This window comes from Mauremys mutica, chromosome 1, assembly GCF_020497125.1.
Source record: "Mauremys mutica isolate MM-2020 ecotype Southern chromosome 1, ASM2049712v1, whole genome shotgun sequence".
NCBI lineage: Eukaryota > Metazoa > Chordata > Testudines > Geoemydidae > Mauremys > Mauremys mutica.
Window position 1 is genome coordinate 269050828 of NC_059072.1, and position 24355 is coordinate 269075182.

Genomic DNA, 24355 nt, shown 5'->3' on the forward strand with positions numbered 1-24355 from the left:
ACTGTAGCTATTTAACATCTGTTATCGCCTTTCTAATCCTTGAAATCCCTTGAGTCCAATTGTTTAAACTTCTTTTGGGGGGGACATGCATTTCAATCACAACTCTATGGCAAATAGATGATAAAGTATATATGTGGCATATAATCAAGAATAAAAACTATAATACCAAACTAAAGATTTCAGATATGATTGCAGTGGCTAGGGGATTAGAAATTAGATTTAAATGGGACCAAGGGGCAAATTCAAAGACTTCAAACATCTTTTTTTAAAACAGAGGCAGTTGTTGTTTTTTTAAAGATTTTTAAAAGATGAATTTGCAGTGAGCTCTCCTCCAGAAAAACTCTATCACTTCATCAGGCTTAATTATTTATTTAAACTGCCTTTGAAGCTTTTTTGATTAAAACAATTCTTGAGTTCAATTGCATATATTACACAGGGGCAAAATAAACACCTGTGTTAAAAAACAAAATTTCTTCTTTATTGTATTAAAAATAGGCATTTCCCCAACGCTGCATTTAGGTTTTGTATTAAAATGAACCCTTTTTACAAGGAATTAAATGCTTGGGTGTGACACATTCTACTAATCTAAAGACAATACTGGGTACCTGTTTTATCCCTTGGGCCCCTTTAATGCTTACTCCCTTAAGCCTCAGTTCAGCAAGGGGCTTAAACATGTGTCTAGTCCCACTGAACTCAGAGGGACTTCTCGTGCTTAAAATTAGACACATGCTTACAAGCACCTTGCTGAATCAGGGCTCAGTAGTGTGTGCCAAAACTCATGGAAGTCAGTGGGAGTCTTTCTGTCGACTTCAGTGGCCTTTAAATCAGGTCATAAAGCTCAAGTGCAGGATTGGGTCCTTAAGGTGCTGAGCGTCCTTGACTCCCACGGAAATCAGTAAAGGTAAAGATGCTGAGCACCTTACCAGAATGAGGCCCATACTTTCCTAAAGCAAAACAAGCTGTAAATCACAAATAATGGAGATGGACGTGCTTCACATTCTGAGAAATCATCTCATCATCGTAAGTTCTGCATAGACTTGCTTTTACCTTTACTTTCACCTTCATTTGTCTGTAAAATGTTATTTTTTTTAGCAATGTAAAGCTAAATCAAGTAAACTTGCCAATTATGATGCTGCTGGAGCTGTCCAGCCTATTTTATGGATGATGTTGAATATAGCGCCTATCGATACATACCATAACTCTGAATCATCTGATACTGTTCACTGTCAGAGGCAGTCTACCAAACCAGATGGTTTACTGGTCTGATCCATTACAGCAGTTCCTATGTTCCATTAGTGTTAACCGTTGATACATTAAGATATCATGAATGTGTTGTATGTTGTTGTGTGTGCGGCTGGCCACAGAGCACTGCAGATTACCTCAGCAAAATCCAGCTAGAGGCTAGTAAATGAAAGAAAAATAGACCCTGGTGAGCTATTTTGTCACCTGTTCTTCAGTTTATTGTATTTCCTTTCACAGGTGGTTAATGACAGGGCCTGATCCTATAGGGTGCTCAGTATCTCCAAAAGGGTACTGAGCACCTACAATTACCATTGACTGCAATGGCAGTTGAGGGTACTCAGCACCTTTCAGAGATGCTCAGCAGGATGGGACCTTTGGTGTATAAATTCTTTTCTTCCTCCTTTCAGTTTTCTTTTCCCTTGTCTAGGATACTGGGCCTCAAAATAAACTTAACAAAGCTCAGACTCTCAATTTAAGGCCAAATATTTACTTCCCATGGAAAATCCCAATTAAGGGAGAAGTGCTAGGAAGAACTCTGCACAGTCACCCACGTGTTCTCATGAGGGCAAGAATTAGTGGCTGCACAGGAGCAAAGAACCTGTCCCTAAGGCCTCATGGAGTATGAGACTTGACTGAGAAATTAGGTCCAATGCCACAGATCCCTGGGCATACATACAATATGCCGGCCCTCTCTGTTGCTCTGCACTCCCTCCGCATCTTGCAGCACAGCTCACTGAAGAGTCATGCTGCCATTGGTTTCCCAACAGTAGTAATGTACTTCCCCAATGGTAGAGCACTACCCAGGGCCGCCCAGAGGATTCAGGGGACCTGGGGTCTTCGGCGGTGGGTCCCGGGGCAGAAGGACCCCCCCGCCACCAAATTGCCACTGAAGACCCAGAGTGGAAGAAGCTCCGGGGGCCCGGGCCCCGTGAGAGTTTTGCCCCACTTCCCCTCCCCCCAGTGGCCCTGACACTACCCTCTGCAAGAGAGCTAGATGCCATGGAGAGGGAGAGTTAATGCTACGGCTACCCACATCAATTTCCATATGGGTTTTTACTTGGAAATCAACTTGTTTTTGAGCTGAGTCCTTTAAAACCCCCTTTTATGGTGAGGTGGGGGAGGATAGAGGAGAGACAAGCTGTAGCAGAGTTAGTGATGGCAGGGAGAAAAGGCTTCTCCGGGGTGGAAGGCTGCTCTCCTCCCTAGAGGGGAAGCAACCAAGCTAATTGCTGTTTGAGGAAGGACTGGCACCCAGAAGCCGGCATTACAAGGCAACACCCCAGAGAGAGAACAGGGAAAGATATTCCCTTGCGTTATGAGTTTTCCTTTTGTTTGGCCGAAGAGTGCTGCTTGGGCCTACCCTGAGGTCTCCGTTGTAAATATCGAAAAATAAACCAGAGCAAGGAATAAAAACTCCTTCAGAGTAGGACTGGTTTCCTCCCCCTCTCCCTCTCGCTCCCCCCACCCCCACTACGGGAGGGAGAATCACAGGGGCCGACTAGGTGAAGGAGGTGTCCAGCCACACACCCTTTTTTTATGTTACTCCCCCTGCATAAAACACTGAAGAGGGGAGGGAGCTCTTAGTTAATAAAAGCACAAAGATCTGACTGCTTGAGAAATACTGGTGAACGCAAAGGGGCACACAATGTATCAGTCATTTATAGATCTTTAAACACATATTTAAATATCATTTAGAATTCTTTTACACAAAGGCAAACCCAGTCTTTGCTGCAGTGTGTGGTGTTCTGAATGGAAAAAGACTGACTCTAAGGGTTCCTTTTTTAATATTTTGATTGACAGAAGGCTTTTAAAAAGTATAGTAAGAAAAAGAGAGTTTATGGTTTTCATTTCTGCTCTGTGCATCTTCCTCTATCTCAAAATAAACTCTACAGAGGTGACTTGGGCACCTAAAAACTTCACAGGCAAAGTTTAAGCAGCAGTTGGATTCAAAAGAGTTCTGTGTTGTCATCTACAAGAGTAAAAATGTTATCATCTATTTAAGCAGGGCTGACTGATGTGTATGCAAAAGCAAATCAACAGTCTCACCTACTCTTCAAGCATCAAGGAAACCAGATGAGACCAGTGTCTCAGAGATATGGTGTCAATAGATTTTTTTAGAAGGGGAATAGAAGGAGAGAATCACATTAAAATGTAATGTTTGTCAATGGCAGTGATAAAAAAAAAGAAAACTTCCCCAGCCATTGCCGGCTACAGCATGCAGCAATCTGAATATATTGGTAATGTGGGGGACTGATTAGTCCTGTAAGGCTGCCTACAGGTTAGCAGGCCTCATTTCAAATCTCTGACAGCAATATGTGTCGTTTCATGCTTCATCCTCATTCCCCATGTTCAACACAAACCGGGGTCACTCTATATATGGAAATCACTGTCTTCAGGGCAAAAAAATTAAAAAAGGTGAGATTGCCGCTTTAACCTCACTGGCCTCAGAAAATATGTTTTAGTCTGATACATTATACTAGTAGGAATTATTTATCAAGAGATACAAGCTTGATATTTCAGAAATAATGAGATGTTCTGGTTTTGCAGCTGAAATTTTATGGTCCAGAGAGCATCAGCTATGAATCCAGAGGAATGAAGTAAACTTGCAATGAATGATATACACTATGCAGCCAAAGTAGAATGGCTGTGCAAAGGGTAATATGAAAATTATAACACAGTACAAAGCTCTCTGTGGCTAAAGTGCCTTTGTTGCAAAAAAGAGAGCAAGGTTGTCTGAAGAAGGTCCAGTCATGAGATGCTCCAAACATCTACTTATGGAGGTTTTGCTTGGGGAAGGTATTTCATGATGAGAAACCATAGTCATTAATCCTTACATTCCATAGTTTATGAAAAATATTCCCAATTTCATAGCAAATTAACCTGACAGCAGAAATATAACATTCACATCTTAGTTGGGGAAGAGATACTAGTCATTCTGCAGTGAAGGTTAAAGCTTCACTTCCACAAGAACCTTCATATGTCATGGTAGAATTTTTTCTAGAAAGTTTGAGGTGAATTGGATAAGATATTTAAAGATATATTAGGGTTCAAATAACTCAGGTTTGAACATATTTATCAATTTTTTGTTTTGGGTTGTCATAACTAGTTTGACCAAGGAATGCCAGTCTTCATCTGTTGGTCTTTTGCTTGTTTTGGGGTGGGGATTGGCAGAATTATTTAGATAATAGAAATGGTTCTGGTTTCTGGATTCATTATGTATTCCACGGTGTTTATGCATTTTGGATGGCCCTGTTGGGGAGTTTACAAACTCAGTGACCTGATGTGAACAAACGGGGACTTATGTGGAAGAAGTATGGAATCAGCCTGAGAGACAGGGAGTAGGGAAGACATGTTTGGAAAGGAAATGATTTAGAGGAAAGGCACCAATTACCTAGAGAGTGCTCCCCAAATAAATCTAGTCTGCATGCTTTCCAGGATGAGACAAGTGAGAAATGGGGGGAGAGCACAATGGGGAAAAGAGGATTCAATCTAAGGAATGTCATGATGCCACTTATTTCCTGTCTCCCATCCTTTGTCTGTCTTTTCAATTTAGCTTGCAAGCTCTAGGGGGCATGGACTGTCTCTTCTTATGTGTTCGTGCAGCACCTAGCACAATGGGACTTTAATCTCACTTGGGGTCATTACTGTTACAATAAAATAGTTAATAGACAACTGGGAGCGATGCCACGCTGAGGAAAAGCAGCATCCATCCCTGCTGTTTGCAAGATCTCTTGGTGCCTTGGTAGACCAGTTACAGAGCAATTCTTGAATATTTAATGTCTCTACTTTTTAATGCTTTTACATTTTTATTTGCTATATGGTACCTTAACTTTAAGGACACTACAGTTTTTTTAAGGTTTTTTCTTTAATAATTGATATTTATAATCTTAGGTTCAGTTTAGCTCATGTTTTGACCCAAACTGTCTTCTGCAACACAGATCAAGTGGCTTTGAAGACCACCTTATGTAGTAATTATTAGTTTGGTAATATACCTTTTGATCTCTCCCAATACTATATACTCAATCCTGCTCTCTGTTTTGTTGATGTGCCATGGTGAAGGGGATGCAGGGTGCCTTCTTCCATTCCTCTCTCCCCATCTCCCCTAAAACAAGCATTCAGGTAGGATGTCTTCCAACAACACTAGTAGTCAAAAACCCTCCATCAGACTGTATGCAAGGAGTGTGGTCTGCTAGTTAGGGGACATTATCAGATCCACAGCTAGGTAGCCCATACATTGCAGGAGTGGCCTTGAGCTAGCCTGGAACACATGCTCTTTGGAGCAGCAGCAAAGTGTGTCTTGCCATGCATCCTCTAAGCCTACTCTCTTGAGCCCTGTCCTACTTATCAGGATTCCTACACCAAAGGGCACACATAACAGCATCCCTGCTTTCCTTCATTATATGGACTGGGACAGGATCTGACTGTGATGCCAGCAGACCTGGTGCCAGCTCATGCCACAGTCAGCATGCCTCAATTGAATATTGACAAATACAGAGCTGGAATCAGTCTGACTCACCTATGTTTTAGTATTATTAAAATGAGTAATAAAAATGTCTTCAGGGTTTAGACTTTATGGAATGCTTGTGAGTAGCTGCATGCATTAATCTCACTTGTAATATCTGTATCTCGCATTGTAAAGTAATATTTGAGCACTTGTAGTGTGAGATACTGTGACTGCGTAAATCACCAGACAGGAGAGAGACATCAACTAGTGTGAAGTGCTGATCTCCAACAGCAGGTGTTACCGTCCTGCCCAACAGGAAAGGTCCACTGACACCAGATGGACTATTGTGGGATGATAAAGAGGAAAAAAAGATGTTTGTTGTTTTGTCTTCCCCTGCCCCTTCCGTGAAGATGAGCCATACAAGTGGATTCGAGCTCAGAGCACAAGGGAGGAGAATAAAAGCTCCCTAATGAGAAAGAACTGTATCTGTCTGCTCCTAGGACTCTGGGAGGCAAGGATTACTAGGCATAAGCAAGAGATCCCCAGTGCTTACCTTGGGTTAGCCCTAAAGGTCATAGAGAGCTTGCACATTATAGAAACTTCTATTACTTCTTGAAACTTGAGATTGTAACTTATTTGTGCATATGTTTACCTTCTTTAACCTTGTAGATAACTCTTGTTTTCTTTTCCTGCTTAATACGTCTGTATATAGTTTATTATAGGCTTGGCTACAAGCATCGTCTTTGGTGTGAGATCTTATATGCAATGGACCTGGGGTGAGACTGGTCCTTTGGGAATGGGAGTAACTTGACTATTGCTGTGATTCTTGGTATAAGAGACCCTCTGTCACAAAGGTAGGCTCACCTGGGTGGTGAGATAGATCGGAGTACCCAAGGGGGTGACTGTCTGTGACTTCATGTTAAGGCTGTTATAGTGCTTGAGGAGCTTACAGCTGATTACTGGTTGGTGAAATCGAAGTATAGAACTCACAACCAATTTGAGGTTTGTGCCCTGGTTCCCAGCAGTCTGCCCTGAGGTTGGTACTCATGCTCTCAAGTCACTGCAGGCAGCTTTACACTTATCTAAATATGATGGAACAGATCCATTGAATTCAATGGAGCTACATTAATTTACAATAGCTGAGAATCTGGGTAACAGTTAATCTCAGAACTTAAAAGACGCCTATAATGCATAATCATTTTTGAAACTTATCTAAGTGATGTGTTCAAATCAGCCTCCTTGCACACCTTATGATAGGCAGGAATTTTCCCATTGACAGCCATCAGGACTAAACAAGGGAAGAACTTCACCACGAAAGTGTTTCTTTGGAGGGAAGGGGTAGAGAAAGGAGACAAGAAGCCTGAAACACAAGTCTGCTGTCAGCAGCGGTGCAAGTAAAATTTGTTTCTTACCGGTACACTGCACTCATGGGAGGGACACAAAGGGGGGGCACCAGCTAAATGGGGGGCACGTGACCTCCCCATGTGACTCCGCCCCACCCCCAGCCCAGGGCCCCCACACTCTCCCTGTCCCCTCCCCATGAGCCATCCCACATTACTGGGGGGGGGGCGGGGAGGGGAGAGGGAGGGAGAGGCCTCTGTCCTCCTCCTGTTGCGCCAGAGACTTCTGAACTGCAGGGCCCTCTGGAACCACAGCGGCGAAAGAAGCAGAATGCGGGGCCAGCAGGCAGTCCCACACCGGCAGCTCCTCCAGTGTGGCTGTACTGCCCTCCACCCCTCCTCCAGTCCTGTCCTCTGGCGGGGCTGCTGTACAGACCCCAGAGAAGAGATGCAGCTGTGTGGAAGGGCAGGGGATGGGGATGGGGGCCGTACAGCCACGCCAGAGGAGTTGGCAGCATGGGGCCATCTGGCAGCCCCCCTTTTTGCTCCCCCTGTGTCTTTCCAGTATGGAGTACCCGGCTATAAATATCTTACTGGTACAGCATATTGGATCGTACTTGCACCACTGGCTGTCAGGTGACACAAGCTAAAGGGGCAAATTCTGCTTTTCTTGAATAGTTCTACTAGATTCACAAAGTGGTGAGATCACAGGAGACCAGGCCAGGAAACTGGGTTCCATGCCCCATACAGCAGGACTCAGTGCTGGCTGCCAGTCACTGAGCACTTCATGGCGCTGCTGAGGAGGTTTGGGAGGGAAGAGCAGGGCCATGATCTTTGGGCTTACGAACTACATGGCTCCATTTGTCACAACCCCCATCTGCAGCCCCTCCCAGAACCTAAAGCTGTGACTTGAAGGTTTCAATTGATTTTGAGCCACCACCATTTTCTGACATAAAATTCAAGTGTTTCACATCCATTTAAAAGCACAGCTCACCAAAACTGGAAGAAAAGAGGATTAAAAAGAAAATAAATATTTTGAAATTGACTTTGAAATTGTTTAATAAGTAGTTCGAGCCCCAGTGTGCCTCTTAAACAAGGGCAGAATAAACCCAAAGTAATATGTATGTATCTTCTGTCTGTCAATGTAATCTATTCACATCTAGGTATTTATAGTAGAGGGGAGAAACTGTCTCATTAGAGCTCATCAAAAATTTATTAATTTAAAAAAAAAAGGCTTTTTGACCAAAATTAATTTTTGTGTACATTTGGTGGGAATTTTCTGCCTTTTTTTAATGAAAAAAAAAATCCAACAATTTTTAAGTACAATTTTTCATTTTTTAGTTTAGGTTTTTAGTTTAGTTTTAGTTTTTCAGTTTTAGTTCTTTAGTTAGATCAGAGTGTTCTGTTCAGGTGCTGCTTTCCAAAACAAAAACCACATACACATATCTCAGTATTTCTAGGGCATGTTTCTGAAAACTGAAGTATTGGGTGAGGTGGGCCAGCTGATTTTATTTTTTTTTGATGAAAAATAAAAAAAAATTCATAAACAATTCAGGATAAAAGAAAGATTTCCCCTCAACCACCACCAAACATTTTTTTTACATAACAAATAATTAACATTTTTTGACCAGCTCTATCTATGACTGTTCCCCAAACTGGTCTAATGGGGGGAGGAGGAGAATGCCTCCCAAAGTGATCCAAGAGCAGTTCAGCCTCTGAATTCCACAGATCACTGTATTCCTACAGCAGCTCTGAGGCTCCCAAGCCCAATCTAACTCCATGGCAGCACCACTCCACTCCCAGGAGAAGTATCTCCATTTTGTTTCCTCTCTGAATGTATTTCCAGTAAGCAGAAGTAGAAATCTTAGCTGACTGTTGGAATTTTAATTAAATCTAAGATAAGTGAAGCACATGCTTTTGGATACAATTAAAAAAAAAGAACAGTCACAAAGGTAATATTCAATGGCTACAACTAGTACTATTTTATACTGTATAAGTTAATTAACTGAATAGCAGGCCAATAGTATTCAACATGGAGTAATTTGTCTTAGAGGACAAGCCACTGTACACTGCTGATTCCGTACAATACACAGAATTCTCCATCAGCTGTTCTAGCTGCAGTAAAAAGGTTGTGTTACTGCTCTGACTTTCGCACTGACTCATGTGCGACTTGTTCATTCTGCTCAAAAAAGGGCTTAACTAAATATCAGCTACTGTAAGCTATTTAGTTAGGCCTGAAAGACCAAATGAAAAAGTAGCCTATTGCAAGTCAGTGACTATATAGAAAATACTTTAAGGAACAAGCCCCATTTCTGACTTGTTATTAATAAAGTGTATCCCCACTGTAGAGATGGTTTAATTTCCTGAGTCAACAGTCACTAGGTACACTGGGTACCCAAGTCTGTCCTCCAGTATCTCCCTGCTACTCCATTTCTGTCATCTGGTTTGCTGGAATGTAATGAAGGGCAGGATTTGGTGTGGGTATTTAAAATAGATCTCTCTTTCTATTCTAACAATGGTCTTGACCCTGCATCATTAACTTCAATGGGAGAAGAATCAGGCCCACTGTGCTTATCTTGACTGAGTAGTCTATTCATTGTTCAGCATTGAAAGGCACTTCTGTGAGCAGAGCCCTGGTACGTATTTCCAACAGGAGATGAGTATAGCACTTCTCCTTTTATAAAATAGGCTTGTTCCAATGGTAAAATCCCGGTCCTATTGAAATCAATGGCAGACACTCAGACAAGCAAAAAAAGAGTTGCAAAAACTGATGTAAAATTGAAATGTAAAATAAAGAAACATGTCAAAAAAATGCAAGAGAAGAGTTAATGTGAGGATGGGTTTGGATGCAGTTTCCGCATTGCTCCCTGTTCCCTGGCTCAGACCTGTGCTTTACCATTACATGATTTTCCTCTTTTTTAAAATCTTTATTTTTTTTGACATTTTCTTCTCATTTTGAGCATTGAGTCTATGCAACATTTCTGCAGGAAAAAAATGCATTTGTGATTGTAGGCAATGTCTTTCTGATTTTTTCAAATTTGTCCTTCACTCCAGGGCTTTTGAGACTCCCTCGAGCAGCAGTTTTGAGAGGAAAAAGAAAAGGGGAAAAAATCCTCACAAAACAAAAACAGTATTTTCAGAATTCCACTCTGCTGCTTTCAGACTATTTCCATCAACCCTCTTATTCATTTTGATTTATTTCCATCCATAAGCAGACTAACGCTTTTCTATGCTTTTATTGTTCTTCAAGAATAGGCCTTCTATTGGAGAAAAATAATGTCTCTATGACCACCACTTTGCTCAATGCAGATCTTCATTAATCTGCAGCCACAGTACAGGCTTTTAGCAGCAAGCACTTTTGATGGGAATTGAATTTGATACTGCATTATGGTTGTAGGGCTTCTCACAATAGACTGTGTTCTTTTCTGTGTCTGTGCACAATCAGAGAGACCCAATTAAATAATTTGGTGCAATAATGGAGAACAAAAGAGTATGAGGGCTTAAAGTGAGGGCTTCAGCATTTGTATTCTCCCTTTTCTGTATCATGTTAATTAATTTGCCTCAAAACCAAAAGAAAGAACATAATGTGAAACAGCATAGCTCATCTACAACATGGAGACACTTTAAATGCAGATACCATACCAAATCAACATTGAACAAAAGGACAGTCTTTGCATTTCCATAAGGGAAAAAAAAGTTGCCAGTAATGTTAACGTTGAAAGATCCCGGTACTGGTCATTGGGGATACCTATTGTTGTTTGGAAGAAGGGTGGTTAGGATGGGAGAATATTTCATGCCTGTGTGATAGGATCTAAAAATAAATAATGTAGTTTTGAAGCCAAATTGGTGACTATAAAACAACTAGGCTTAACAGCCCAGGAGATCACAGACTGCTTTTTTTTTTATCTGCAGGCTGGATTGAGTGTAAGATAGCTCAAAGCATACACCCCTAGAGAGCTCCATCATCACTCCTCTGTTTGATTTGGAAACACCAACTGTATCTCACTGAGCAATAGGGTAATCTCTGCTCCACTATCACTCAGGTTTGTGACTGTTTATCATGTGGAAATGATCAGTTTCCCCAAAAATGGATGCTGTGGACTTAGGGACAGTCCGTGTACAGTCCTTACTCAGGAAAATCTCTCACTGAAGCCAGATGTCTCTAGAAGTTGAAGTCAGCCAGCTGAGGTTATTTGCAGCCTGAACTATAGGAACTCTATTGCACTCTGCATGAGTTTTCTCCTGTAGTCTCCCTGTAAAGTGAGTGTTCTAAATGTAACCACCAAGTCCTATAAAGTAGTCTTTTTTTTTCTGTAAAAAACAATGTTAACTTTTAAATGCTTGCATTCCTGAAAGATGCAAACCCAGTGGTTATTCTTTTGTCTCTGGTATTAGGAAGTGAAAAATGAGCATTAATGGTGAAGGCGAATGAATACCTTTATTATAATTATTGCCTCTTAAGCAGTATTTTAGGGATATTATGGAGATCAATTTAACTAAAGGTTATAAATCTTATTTCATAACATATTAATAGAAGCATCCATGAAAATATGATCACAAATTTTAACTTCCACGTCTTAGAAAGTTATGCAATTAAACTTTTAAAAAAATAGCAGGAGATACATTTTATCTTCAAAGGCAGTTTCCCCTGCAAAGAAAACCAACAGTGCAGTCTTGTCTTTGAACTTTGCAGCAGCTTCATGACTGCAGTTGTCAGGCTACATGCATATCACGCCTCGTTTTTCACATCACACCATATGTACTAGAAATTATTCCCAAATCACCGCTCACCAAGGTATATTCCATACCTTTATTGCTAAGGCTCCATACTTTCCAGTAAGATGTCCATTTCTATCAGCATTCCTTCTGAATATTATTTGTGTTGACAAGTTTCTAGAATAAAACGGGGGTGGGAGGAACTATGGGTATCACAAATGGCTGAGATATTTGTGTTTTTTAATTATTGAGATTATCTGTGAAGAAGTTCCAACCTGGAATCTATTCCCCTGCCTCCCTTTACTCATTCCCTTTATTACTGCAATAGTCTGTTTTTGTTGATGCCAATTCACTCTTTGCTACATTGGTATATATTGGTAAACATCCCCACCAGCAACCTGCATTAACTACAGCATGGAAGAATGCAGCCACACTTATCAGCCCATTTGGTAGTGTTTGCAAGCTATCGTGGTAGGTGGGATCCATTTTGGTAGGTCTTCGGCCCATAATTGAAATAAATGAGGCATAGAATTGTTACATTTCTGCTTTTCTCATGGGGATATGAAAACAGAATGGCCTCCTTGGGACTTATATGTCTATACCTAGTTCTGATAAAAAAGAGAGAGCGAGAGAATGTGCATATCTTCATATTCTCAGTTAATTCAGTCTAAAAGTATCACACTTATTCAGCAGCAGTTAAAATAGGCCGTGATGAGAGCATGACAATTTCCAGCTAAACTAGAGGATAATTAGAAATGCCCCGTAGCAGGCAAGTCAGTGCTTCAATTTATTTGCTGTTTATTACCAAGTCTCTGCCCCTTGGGTGTAATGACTGTAAAGCAGCACCTGCAGCTTCCCAGTGTTTGATTTAGTGCTGTAAATGGTGCTCAGAGAGTAGATTAAGCTGGAATGTGATCAAACCTTATTTGCAATCCGATTATACAAACTGCTCCTTGCACTGACCAGATTGAAGTAATTTCCCTATAGAAACGTTACACTCACTTTGGTGTAAAAATGATTAACATTTGCTGACTGTAGGTCAGCCTTTCACTTCCAGTGTAATTCTTTATCAGGCAATGTGCCCATCTTTTTCTTATGTTTGCCACATTTGTGTACTGTGCAGTATTTAACCAGTGGATATAATCAGCCCCCTTTTTCCCTGGGTCTTGTTGATGAATGATTATAATAAATAAGTACTCCAGCATAAGCAGATTAAACCATTCCCCCCTGTTTGATTGTTCAGCAGTATTGACATGCTTAATGATCTAACAGAGAACAGCTACAGAACGAAGGAATTTCCATATTTTACTGAAAAAGGCTATTGGGGTATTTATAAACAAGCAGTCAGTGTACATGTGGTGCTTTACCTTCAGCGTTAGTTATGATTTATGGGCACCAGCATCAATCACAGAGCTAACTTGCGTTTCTTTCAAAAAGTGCCTAAATACCCACTGCCACTACTAATCCTTTCACTCTTAAATAATCAGCAACACAAGGCTTCTAGGTTCCCAGTAGTCATTTTTTTGCACCATATCAGGAATTCTGGATGAGCAAACAGTTTCTCAGACAATTAGCCTGTGGTAATGAAATGCAACCAAATATATTCTGAACACTGAAAGCAAACACATGGCTCTCCACATATTTCTGTGACAATCAAAGAAATATTTTAGTCTGAACTTCATTATCAAGCCTGACTCAAATACCCGCAATAACATGTTTTATTGTATAACATTTTTAAGCTGATTTTCTGCAGACATTTTAGTTGTAACCCTTTAAAGACTGAGTGCACATGTGCACACACCCGCCCACACTCATTCAAATACTCATTTTCCTAAGCATCTGTACAGTCTGAAAAATGCTACTGCTACATGGGTTAATAGTCTTTCAAACAGATTTCTCCAACTGTTTGAAATATGTACTACTCATTATAGTGCAAATGCCCTTTGAAGGTATCTTCCAAAATACCTTGCATATTGCTATTCCATACAGTCTTTTGTTGTAAAAGAGCCATGTGTCCAAACGGTTAGTTACAGTGATCAACTGATTCATCACTCAGGCAAAACTCCTAGTGTGTTGTTAGTGAAGATTTTTGCCGCAGCACAGACGGCAGGTTTTGGCTCCAAAAGTCCACATGGAGATTTGTCTGACATATTCCATTTGCAGATGTTTGTGTTATACTGACAGTTGCATTGGAATTAGTCAGTGTCGTAAAAGAGCAGGGCATTAAAACCATTTCCTTTAACTTTAACCTGGTTTTTGTGAACTTGCAATGCAGTGATTGTTCAGTGACTGGACACCCAGTGGGCAGAATTCTGGCTTCACTTACATCCCTGCAACCCGATGGCAGTTAACAGGGGGTAAATGATGCAAATTTTGTTCTGCCATGTCTATTATCTGTATGAGCTCGAACCAAATCCCACTGCAGTCAGGGGGAATCCTTCCATTGACTTCAGGAAGCATTGGATCAGGCCTTATCGCTGCAATCACAAGGCTTGCACTTCCTTTTGTTGTTTCCAAGAGAGCATCTTTTAGGTTTTATTAACAGATTAAATGAACAGCCAAGTAGCACAGCATTTAAGCGGAAAATCACATCTTTTCCACAAGAGCAGTTGGAGGGCTTATAGAGTATGTCACAACAAATTCATTCTAAGAAAACTCCTAATTGTTTTGCTTTATGGCAACAATTCATTTACATGTGGATAGAGCTAGGATGCTGCTGGCAGACATACAAAGAACCAGTAGTGAGCATTTAGTTCATAAAGGTAGCTCCGTATTATAAAGCCTGAGAGAGAGGCAGTTGAAAACAAATATGCAGTCGAACACTTCATAAATGAAACAAGTTCTGCCTATGCCATGTTTGCAAAAGAAAACTGTGATATTTGCTTTTGAATCTTTACAAAAAGAAAATCACCTGGAAGATTGTGACCGCAAATTTGTGTTACAATTACACCTAGATTCCCAAAGCTTTCTACCTAATGGGCGAACAAAGGCCTCTTTTGTTTCCTTTAACAATATATTCTGTGCTGCAGTTAGGACTGGAGTACCGGATTGCTTTGTGAACCTAGTCCAGTGGCAAGAAGAAATGCATCTGAAAAGCAAAAGGTGAGCTTATAGAGCTGCTCTGTAGAGTAACACAATAAAACCAAGGCTATGGCTACACTTGCAGCTGTACAGTGGTCACGAGTGTGGTCACGGCGCCAGCGCTGGGAGAGAGCTCTCCCAGCGCTGCAGTTACTCCACCTCCCCGTGGGGATTAGTTTACACTGGCGCTTTACAGCGCTGTAACTTGCTGCGCTCAGGGGGGTGTTTTTTCACACCGCTGAGCGAGAAAGTTGCAGCGCTGTAAAGCGCCAGTGTAGCCAAGGCCCAAATATCAGAGGGGTAGCCGTGTTAGTCTGGATCTAAAAGCAGCGAAGAGTCCTGTGGCACCTTATAGACTAACACATGTATTGGAGCATGAGCTTTCGAGGGTGCATCCGACGAAGTGGGTATTCACCCACGAAAGCTTCATGCTCCAATACGTTTGTTAGTCTATAAGGTGCCACAGGACTCGTTGCCACTTTTACAATAAAACCAGTATTTGGATATAAAGATGACCCTACACTTTTGTTTCAGTACCAGACAACAATATCAGTGCTCAATTATATTTCTCTTACAGTGCACAGAACAGCGATGTGGGTCTGCATGAAGTAAAAGTACTCATAGTTCAAGGAGATTTTAATAAAAATAGTTCTAGCAGGCTCCTGAGGATAATTTTAGGTTGGTTGGCCCCTAGACATGCTTTTTGCTGGTTCCTTTATTGCAGTTCTTTTCCTGCTTTTGTTTGTTTGTTTAGTAAGATTGGCTTACCTATATTGCTGTTATTTTTGACTACAGTTATTTCTTCGCCATGATATATGTGCAGTACTGAGTTAATTCCACAGGTGCTGTGTGGCTAAATCTCTTGGTCAGCTTTGAACATTTCAATCTGTGAGCATGACTTGTACTAATGTCAATTATGAGAATTATGTAATTGTGCAGGGGGAGGTAAGAAATCGCCAAAGGACCTGATCTTGAAGCCCTTACTCAGGCAAAATGGAATCCAATTTCAACGGGAGCTTTCCCAGAAAAAGGACTTCAGAATCAGACCCTTACTCTGGGAAGTTATTAAACTTGGCCATTTGGGTTGGATGGCTCTGTTTTGGGAACAATAGTTTTTCTGTGTTTTAAATAAACATTTATTCTAAACAAAATCTTTTGTCTGGTGTAGGTTAGAAAGTCTGACTGCCATGGTGGATTTTCCCCACATGTGGGTTGTTTTTTTTCTGTTCTGAGGCAGAGTTGTGTCTTGGCATTCTGCAATTGCGGATTCTGTGGGTGTACTGCATCTTTCTTTTAACTTAGGCTTGTGAAGATGGTGTAGACAGGATCTTTCAGGGTGAAAGGATTTTTCTGGAAGTGAGACTTAACTAAGGAAAGAGACTGGCCCTACTTTGTCCCCAAACATATAATTGGGATCTCCAAAGCCTATGAACATTGTGTCCTTCAGAGGGTACCGCTTTACCCAGAACACATCCTCCTCCATTACTGTCTTCGTGTGAAAACTAGATCCGAGTTAAAAAGTAATGGTCTGCCCCACCGCAAATTGGTGCCGTGCTCCCGCTCTTGCTGAATTCCCCTCTTCCCTTTTTCATCCAACAGCACTAAGAAATGAACATACAGCGTAACAAGCTATGAATGGTTTAAAATGCAGTGATAGCAAGTACAATACTATCTATTTTGTAATACGCTGTAAACATATCTCTGATAGAATATTTACTTGTACAGTGAACATCATTAAAATTGCAAATATTACTGCATCACTGTATTTACTTCACCCACAGTATTTGAAGTTTACTTTGTACTTATAGAGGCACTGTGTCCAGTTCTGGGCCCCACAATTTAGGAAGGATGTGAACAAATGGGAAAGAGTCCAGAGGAAAACAACAAACATGATAAAAGCTTTAGAAAACCTGACCTATGAGGAAAGGCTGAAAAAAACTCGGCTGGGCATGTTCCGTGAGAAAGGAAGACTGAGGGGTGACCTGACAGGTCTTCCAGTATGTTAGGGACTGTTATAAAGAGGATGGGGATCAATTGTTCTCTATGTCCACTGACAGTAGGACAAAAAATAATGGGCTTAGGTTAGATATTAGGAAAAACTTTCTAACTATAAGAGTAGTTAAACACTGGAATAGGCTTGGAAGGAAGGTTATGGAGCCCCCATCACTGGAAGCTTTTCAAAACAAGTTGAACAAACACCTGTCAGGGATGGTCTAGGTTTACTTGGTCCTGCCACAGTGCAGAGGGCTGGACTTGATGACTTCTCAAGTTCCCTTCCAGCTCTACATTTTTATGATTCTATGAAATTTAACTACTGGAAGCATGGGCAGTGGGTAATGGAGGCTGGGGGAACTAAGCCTCCCCAAACCTCCACTAATGTTCAGGGCTCGGCCTCAGCTGGCTGGCCAGGACTCTGGGCTCCTCCAGACTGCTGTGGTCACCAGTGGGCCAGCTGGGATTCAGGGCTGCCTCAGGTGCCAGCTGGCCAGAGTGGAGGGGGAGGGGGTTGGAAGGGGAAGAGTGGGGGTGGGGCCATTGGAGGAAGGGGCAGGGAGCTAGCCTCCCCGAGCAGGGGGTGCACGCACCACCCATGACTGGAAGCAAAAAATATCAAGGCCAAGGTTTTCATAAATGACGAGCAATTTCAGCTACCTGGATTTTTGCATGAACTGAAACACCTAAAAGAGGCCTGGTTTTCAGAAAGTACTAAGTTTCCACCCTCTGAAAGTCAGGTCTGGTTAAGGCATCTCAACTCAGGCACCTGAAAGGTTGACGCACACAAAATCACTAGTCACTTGCAGCAAGATTATAGCAAAACTTGGTGTAGGATTCTGCTGGAGGTGAATTACACTATTTTGTTTTTTCTCTCAATTACATTTTGAACCTGCTACTAATGGACATAATGGAATGATAGCCCTGACTTTTGTGAAGTATACAGGCAAAAAAATTATAGGCTTACACATATAGCTTGGTCAGTCCTGGCCTACAAAATCCATGCTATTTCAGTCCTGTGTAAATAAGTAAAACCCATTTATTCATGTTGGAATATTGGTGACACCATAGCAGAGTTTTTGGAAGCCTTCTTGAACCCTTGCCAGCTTTGAGTCCTCAGCTCACCTCCCAGCGGTCTGCCACACACCATCTCTCTATCTCCTCATGATCATCTCCAGCTATGAAGACCTGCCACTATTCCTTCCATGATAACTTTTTTGAGGTTATTTCCATCTCTGTGCCTGTTGTGACCAAATTACATAAGTTTGTGCCTGTTAATTTCTGACAGCTGGGTCTGCTTCTCTCCAATAGTATTTCTAACATAAGCATTCTTCTTTTCCATCCAGGAGACACATGAGAGTCTTCAGCAACACCACATCTCAAAAGCTTCAGTTGTCTTCTCATCAGCAACATTGATTCCCCATGATTCACATCATGGGTAGGCCTCTCTTAATGGAGGGTGCCAGTTGTCAAAATGGGCGGTAGGTTTTTTTAGTAGTTCTTTGCTGTGAAAACACTGTGTGTGTTCCCTAAAACCCCTGCTTGGCTGCTGCCTATCCCTGTATGCACCTAAACTCACTCAGTGCCTAAATAGTCACTGTAAAAGTTCTCTGTATGCCTAAGTTATGGCTTCTGAGCATAGGCGCTGACACCGTGGATGCTCCAGGATTGGAGCACTCATAGAAAAAAAATAGGGGGTGCTCCGCACCCACTGGCAGCCCCAGGGATCAGCTCCTCCCCCGCAGCGCCTCCCACCCACTGGTGGACCCCCCCAATTACTGTAGCTCCTCTCCCTCACTTCCAGTGTCTCCCGCCCACCAGAGATCAACTGTTCAGCAGCATGCAGAAGGCGCTGTGGAGAAGGGGGGGAAGGAAGAGATTGGGGGGCGGAGCAGGGGTGGGAAGAGGCAGAGTGGGTGGAGCTTGGGGGAAGGGGTGGAATAGGGGTAGGGCCTGGGGCAGCGTGGGGGTCATACACCCCCATGGCCCCGGGAACTTAGGAAGTCGGAGCCTCTGCCTCTGAGCGTATGTGCTGCTGCCTCACTCTAGGTATCCAAATGCCCATTTCACACCTAAGCCCCAGCATGATCCACAAACTAGGGGGAATGCCTATCTTCCATGCTGGGCCTGATCTACTAGGCATGCTCAGAGCATTCCTAACTTAGCACAAAATGGCAGGAGGAGGAGGCAGCCTCCTTTATACCCTTTTGCCCGGTGGTTCGGGTACTCATTCAGAATGTATGAGACCCTGGATCAATTCCCCTCTCTACCAGATGAGCGAGAGGAATTTGAACAGAGGTTCTTCACATCTCAGGCCTTCTCCTGCTGCCACCATTGTCATTGTTTTCTATTGAGTTAGGCAGCTGCCTAATTCATGTTCACAACAAATGGTTTAGACACCTAAGTCACCTGACTCTAGGAGAGGGATTCCCAGCTGTAGGTCCCAAGCAGAGATAGCTGCCTCCATCCACCCATTCCACTGATTTTGTAGGTGCCTAAAAATTAGGTGTTGCAGCACTGAGCATTGAACACCTAAGTCCCTTTGTGGACCCAGGCCACACTGCCTAATTCATTTTTGCTTCTCACTTAAGACACAATTTGGATCCAGATTGTGACAGAATACACCCCTGTGTTCACACCCTACACACTATTGTACTAATCTTTGTGCAAGGTATGCTTTGTAAGGTAGCATTTGAAATATGCATAATTAGTATTGACCTAATAAAATATGTGTGGCAACATTGTGACATTAATAAATCTCCCTGTCTGATGTTAAGAGTGCATATTCAAAACTCACATAGCACCACACTGGTCAAAGAGAACTGTCTTGAACAAAGGAGAATATCTTTGCCTTGATTTGCATTTAAGCAGTAAACAGAGTTATCAAGCAACAAGGGAAAATGAAGGTAGCTCAAACAGGTGAAAAAGAAACAGCAGGGAGCATCCTTCCACACAGACTCTTTGTCCCCTATTTCCCAGCTGGAAATGTTTTTTCAAGAGGAAGACTGAAACTATAAAAAGAACGGGCAAACGCCAGAAGACACCCCCCTCTCTGTCTCCCTGCCTGTTTCTGGCCTCACATTTAAGAAGACAAAGGAAAACATCTCTTGGACTTTGGGGGTAAGGACTTCAGGTCCTGGCCTGAAGAGTTTTGTCAATAACCTCGCTGGAAGCATGTGGTGAGAAATTTTGCTTGAATCTAATATAGTTTGTTAAATTAGGCATTAGTCAGTGTTTTAACTTTATTTTTCTTGTAACCATTTCTGACTTGGATGCATCATTACTTGTACTCACTTAAAGTCTCTCTTTTTGTTTTTAATAAATTTGTTTTCCTGTTTTATCTAATCCAGTGTGTTTAAACTGAAGTGTCTGGGTAACTCGATTTAAGGTAATAAGCTGGCATATTAGTCCCTTAAAGAAATAACAGGCTTAATATGTTTGGCTCTGCAGGAGAGGGCTGGGCAGTATAGAATATACACTTCTGGGGGAAAATCTGGGACTAGGCTGTGTTGGGGACACCCTGCAGTATAACCAAGGCTGATGAGAGCAAGCTGTAACTGGCAGGCTACAGGTACACTCAGGGTGTGGCTTACATGCTGGAAGGCTGCTTGGGAGCAGCCCAGGTGGGAGCGACTTCAGCAAGGCATTGTAAGGTACACAAGGTTACAAGACCGGGGTGAGACAGCCCCTCACTGGTCTGGATTGCACCCTGGTATGTCACACAGATTTCCAGAGCTTTTTACAAAAATAAAAATGCATATGTATATACAGGCTATGCAATATATGGGTATGAAAGTATTACACTCTTCAGGGGTCAAAGTCCATCGGCCGAGAGGGTCACTTGCTATAGTTTAATACTAGTCAGTCCCTACTAACTGGCCGATAGTTTTGGATGCCAAAAACTACTGCATGGATAATCATGGCAGGCATAAGGTCACATGACCTGGTGACAAAATAAGAGACCCTCAGCACAGCATGGCTTGATGCTAATCCTTTAGAACAGAAATACTCTGGGTCAGATTCTGACCCTTGCTACTGTCCCTTTGTGTCCCTTTGGTAGTGTGAAGACAGTTTTGTAGCAGCGCTCTTCATAGCCCCTAGTGTAAGGCGGGGAGGCACACGCAAAGGGGTTGTGGCTGGAGTGCTGCAGTGTTTTGGTGATCATCAGTTGGTGGTAAAGACCCGGGGCAGTGGGGAGTTGGATGCAACTCAGTGGAGCCGTGAGGCTGCTCTAAGTTGCCCTGGGGTTTGAACTAGCCCCTGGTTGGCCCCAGGATCCAGGAGAGACAATAAAGGGGATGAAAAGCCGAACCCCCCATCCCAGTCCTATCTGAGTGCAACTTGGCTAGACCAGAGGATCCCACCTTCTGGAATTGATTTTTAAACTTATGTCACATCTGGGGCGATAGCCTGGCCTCTGATGGAAAAAGCAGTTGGAAGGTCACACTGGGCTTTGGGAAACTCTGGGTTTAACCTTCCTGAGCTTTTGACTATTATATTCCTTCCCTCAGGGGCAGGGGGCAGGGCTTGAGGGTGTGGCAGAGGCAGGTTGGGCAGCTTCCCAACTCTGTGGACCCTGGTGATCTGCAGGAAAGAGAAGCTCCAGTCTGTGGAGGCAGCCATGTTTTCATGGAAGGTCAGCGCTCAACACCGCTCTTCCTGTCCCTCTTCCCTCCTTCCTAGCAGTGAACGATGGGTCACCCATGCTGTGCAGCGACTGAGCATAAGTTAAGGCTGCATCAGAGTCTCATGGTAGAAGCATTATCTCAAGCTTGGTTAACCCCATGGATAGCTGCTGCTTCTTGGAGGAGAACTTGCTGCAAAGAGTGGATGCTTCACAGGTTGTTTCTTTCCTTCCCGTGTTCCCCGAAACATGCAAAGCCCCAATGTATAGCAGCAGGAGTCTGAAGGTCCCTCATATTGTAAGGTAGTATCTTTAGGTGTTCCATTGCTATGCAGCACAGCAGCTGATCCCCTGCCGAGGACGGCAGAAATATAGTAATCCCACATGTCACTTGTTCCCCGTTAAATAAAGCAATCAATCCTCCTTTTGCAGAAGGAGCCTGGCATGCCCTACACACAGGAAGGGACATGATGGCACAACACTGCAACAAGTACCAGCAGCAGTGAAGTGAGGGCTCTGGGCAGCAGATGCACTTGGCCAGAAAACGAGGCACCCATAGTGCAGTGCTGGCAACCTCATTACACAGACACTACTATGGACATCGGGTTACAACTATGAGGCAGGTAGCGCAACAGCAAAAGCACACCAGTATAAGCACAGACACTGAGAAGACATTGTGCAGACCATCAGGCACATGGGATGAAATATCCCCCATTTAACACAGTGTCACACAAAGCAACATCCAGGCCTGATACTGCTGGTAGGCTGGCTGACCAAGCACTGAGCAGCTCACAGCAGTATTATAACAGGAGCAGGCAAAAACAGAGAACCGAGTTGCTTTTTCTTTTGTCTTGTATTATTAAGGGTCTCCAGTAAGGTAGTTGCTGAGGGCAGTGACTGAAAGAGGTAGGCAGGGATGATACGGGAATAGTAGTTACAGAATGAACAGAAACAGAATTAATATTTGATATCTTTCAAATTACTGGGGAGATCCTTAAACCAAGGCAGACATTTATAAACTCTGAGATTTATTGATGTCTGTGTTATAGGGATAGTCACACTGTACTACCTCCCAAACTCCTGTCCCAGAATGCACTAGGCTACACATCAATACTGGAAGGATTGTCTGGGGTCAGTCATTTCCAGTGGTTCCAAAGTTCTGTTGAGCAGTCGGGGTGCAGTGCCCAGGCCATTACAATATTTAAAGTAGGGCTGTCAAATGATTTGAACAATTAAATGAAGTGCTGTGCTCACCCAGTAAGATCCAGTTAGTAAGACCCAGTTAGTAAGTGCTGTGCTCACCCAGTAAGAGAGATTATTGTAATAGCTGCATTTTGGATGGCCGGAGGGAGAGGGGAATTGTTGGGTATAAGAGGAGGTTACCATAGTCAGCCTGAGAGTGGCTAAGTTGTGGACAAGTATTGTAGTTTTTGTCCAGAAAAAGGGATTGAATTTTCAGTGTGTTGTGGAGGAAGAAGCAGTAAGCCTTGGTGACAGCCTGGATATGTTGGGAGATGGAGAATTCAAGGATGACTCCATGGTGGAAGATAGGTCCATCAGTGGCTATTAGCCAGGATGGGCTGGAATGGTGTTCCTACCCTCTGTTTGCCAGAGGCTGGGAATGAGCAAGAGGGGATGGATCACTTGATGATTACCTGTTCTGTTCATTCCCTCTGGGGCACCTGGCATTGGTCAGTGTTAGAAGACAGGATACTGGGCTTGATGGACCTTTGGTCTGACCCACTATGGCCGTTCTTATGTGGGGAGCCTGAATAATAAGGCAGAGATAGTGGTATTGTCAACAGTCATGGAGGAAAAGTTTTAGGTAAAAAAATAAGAAGCACAGTTTTGTCCATGTTAGTTATGAGCTGTTGGTGAGCCATATACAATGATATATCAATGAGATAATGAGCTGGGTGGGACTGAACTGAGGGAGACAGATCTTTGTTGGAGAGGTAGATTTTTGTATCATTGCTAATAGCTGAATGTGATGGGGTGTGTACTCCATACAGGCTGTGAAGGGATTAATGTGGTGGCCTGAGAAGCCAGTTATGTTACCTGGCTGAATCTGGAGGGAGAGTCAGGCTTAACTGATCATGAAATGCAGCTGGGCAGGAGCAGGCTGCTTAGTATAGAGAGGACATTTGTAGAAGAAGGGGCTGCAGGGCGGGAGTCTGCAGTCATTCTCTAAGAACAGAGAGGTGGAGAAGAGTAAATCCAGAGGGGAGAATAAACTCTGGGATCCTATTCCTGAAAGAAGGGTTGATCCAGAGAAGTTGCAGGGAAGAAAGCCTGAAAAGGCAGGGTAGGAAGAAGCCCAGGGAAATAACAGCAAGGAGTGGGACTGTGCAGACCTTGGCTGTTGTGTGTACAGTTCCTGGGCTGGAACCCAGTGTAGAGGGAGGGTCTGGGTCCCCCCACCCCCCTCCAGCCACTGTGAAGGTGGCATTAAGCTCCTGATCTAAGGGGATAAGGATAATTCAGAGTCTGTTGTTATGCAATGACCACTAGGCCTAGAGGCATGGGCTAGACACTGGACTCACTAGACATAGGGCTTTGGAATTATTTATTGGACTTTTGTCTGTTGAACTTTGTTACCCCCAAAAGGGGCAGACACAATATTGTCACCTGCCTGGAGGGCTGAGTTATGGAAGCAAGACCCCCCACCCATAGCAAAAGGGAGTCAGTCAGTAGGGGTCACCAGCGTGAAAGACAGCTGCTACCACATGCCTGCTTGTGAGGAGGTGCTCCTGTGGTGAGTCAACCCTTTCACACCTTCTAATGGATCAAGTTACTCAGAGTCTAAGGTAGGGGATCTCTTTCTGAGCCCCCCAACCCCCATGTTATAAAAACCTGCACAGCACACCTGTGCCACAATAACTGTTTTTCTGCATATCCAGTAGATTAAAAGCCAGG

General features: G+C 43.0%; 1 long non-coding RNA gene across 2 annotated transcripts in view; it reads left to right on the top strand.

The window, feature by feature from the left end:
* The window catches only part of LOC123361743, a 55652-nt gene extending 35553 nt beyond the window's left edge, over window positions 1–20099 (top strand). The window contains exons 2-4 of one of the 2 annotated variants that reach the window (XR_006576212.1): window positions 10939–11069; window positions 18162–18296; window positions 19684–20099. This is a non-coding gene — a long non-coding RNA (uncharacterized LOC123361743). The remainder of the gene's footprint in view (window positions 1–10938; window positions 11070–18161; window positions 18297–19683) is intronic. The other variant, XR_006576211.1, reaches the window with a different exon arrangement.
* Window positions 20100–24355: the final 4256 nt, after the last annotated feature.